Source organism: Sarcophilus harrisii, chromosome 6 (assembly GCF_902635505.1).
Source record: "Sarcophilus harrisii chromosome 6, mSarHar1.11, whole genome shotgun sequence".
Taxonomy (NCBI): Eukaryota; Metazoa; Chordata; class Mammalia; order Dasyuromorphia; family Dasyuridae; genus Sarcophilus; species Sarcophilus harrisii.
In genome coordinates, this window is record NC_045431.1 from 16,098,560 (window position 1) to 16,101,091 (window position 2,532).

A 2,532-nucleotide genomic window follows, 5' to 3' on the forward strand; every position below is an offset into this window, starting at 1 on the left:
CACACGTTGTGGGAAAGCTAAACAGTAGTTTCATTTTCACCTTCTCCTCCTCTCTGTGAGCATTTCCATCCAAATCTTTTCAGCCCGAGCATGGATGTGGCTCATCCTTCCATCAGGGCTTATTTTCTCCTTCACAAAAAGTTATTACAGCTCTCCCAGGGTGGACTACGCCAACTGAGGGATCCCATTCTGGGATCTCCCAAAGTCCAGACCTTGCCAACAGCCTTGAACAGTCCGTCTCCCGGGCTTTCTCTTTGTTCACCTGTGCTCAGAGTCACTTAGACAAGCACCTTCTCTCACTGCAACTGTCATTAAAGCTTCTGAGAGGGAAGGAAGAAACAATCCTCCCCTTCCCTGTCCCAGGAAGTCAAAGGCCACTGGAGGCCCAAGTCATCCCTTCAGAAGAAAGGAAGGAAACAGAGGAGAAGATGTCTCCTTTAGAAACTCTCCACCCGTAGGCTGCCTAATACTTGTATTTTACTCTAAAAGTAATGGGGAGTGCCTGAAGATTCTTGCAAAGGAAGATGATGGACGTGCTTTATACTTGTGTAACAAACTCATGCTGATTATTCTCTAAAAACCAAATAGGAGAGTGAAGGGAGAAGTGGGGGAGTGAGGAGTAAGGAGGAAAATATAGGATTTAAACAAGAAAATGGAAATCGAAAAGCACTTCTAAATATGGGAAGAGCTACTATTATTGGAGAAGATGGTGTTCAGAACAGACATGAGATGAGGTTATTGTGTAGTTGGAACAGCCTGGCTTCTGATGCTTCTCTCTCATTCTGGCGTGCTCATGCTCACGATCTCTCTGTCTCTGTCTCTCCCTGTCTCTCTGTCTGCCTCTGTCTCTGCCTCTCTCCCTCTCCTCCCTTTGTGTGTTTGTGTGTCTGCCTCTGTCTCTGTCTCTCTTTCTCATACACATACTCTGTCTCTCTCTTTTTCTATCCTCTCTCTCTTTTCTATCTTTCTCTCTGTCTCTCTCCCCTTTTTCCCTTTTTCTCTCTTCCCCCCTCTCCCTTTCCCTGTTCTTCTCCTTCTCCCTTCTTCCTTCATCCCCCACCCCCAGCAATGTATGGGACACAATCTGGTTAGGGATGGCTAGTTCTACTTTCTTGATGCCCTAAGGAGCCTCTCAAATCATCTTAAGATTCTTATAGAATTTGAAGAAAAATTGCCCCAACAAAATGTATTTCAATTAATTTAATTTTAACCTATTAAGTAGTATACCCTCTGGTCCCTGCATCATTTTGGTGCTGAAAAAAGGGAAGGGCCCGAGAGCACAGAAAATGTCTGTGGGGTATTCCACAGGGTATTCCACATGGGGTATTCCACGCCATATCCATGGGGAGATTGCAATTTCTACCTTTGTGGAGAGTGTAAGACTATGTTTGTGATTGGGCAATCATTCTTTCCCTCTCCCATCTTCCAAAGAGCCATGTCTGTCCTCCCTGAGCAGATATTTTCATAGAGAGGGGCTATGATGGTCTTGGTCGTATGAGATAAAAATCCTGGTTTTCCTGATTACTCCATGGGGAAAGTCAATCTGCCCCAGACCAGTAAGGTAATAACTTAATGGCAGCTAGTCTAGCTCTTCTCCCACCCAGCACTTGTTACATAAAAAGCAATCATAGAAAGTGAGGGAAGCTTTATCAAAGCAATCAATGAAACAGAAATCAGGAAGTCACCCAGATTAGTGCAGATAACAGAATACACAAAAGTGAAGGGTGTGACTTGGGAATCAAATGAAATCTCAACTCAACCATAGAAAATAATTTCACCTCAAAACTTTGCTCTTAGCGCTGTGGGTACGGGCTCTGGAAGTCGGGGGACATATGGAAACGCTGCTTTTCTCCCCATGCCTTTGCCGCCTGGTGCTCCCATGAACCATTCACAATCGATGCCTTCTCCTTCTCCTCCCTGTCCCTTTTTCCTGCCTTTCTCTCCTCTCAGGAGTCTTTCTGCCCATCCAAAGTCATATTCTTCTGGGAACTGGCGGAGCCTCCCAAAGTGGGGCCTGTAGGACTGCTCCTGTATCGTGAGTGTTCTGTTTTCTTGGGAAGGAGAAGACTGAATCATCATGTACTTGGGAAACAGGTTCTGCTTCACTGAATAGTGAACCTATGGTGGACAGGGTACTTTGCAGTGGGATCTTATAATTGCATTTCCAAGGCATCATTTAATGGAAATGGAAGGTCAAACAATCCAATTAGCAACTGCCACAAGGCTGGAAATCGCCTCTTTACCGTCTAGAGCTACTGGAATCCTTAAACTTGCCCAGGAGCGGAAGAGTTTAGGGAGAGAAATGAGCCACATTATGTGAGCCACAGTGTTAGATTTCCAACTAGAAGACTTGTATTTGAATCTTGACTTTCCTTCTTATTCTCTATGTGGTCTTCAGTAGGTTCAGTAACTTCTCTGGTCCTCAGTTTTATCATCTCTAAAATGACCTTGAGGATCTCTAGTACCCTGTCAAGTTCTAGATCCTATTAACTTGTAATCAGGCTATTTAACCTGTTTTGAAGAGTTCTGAGA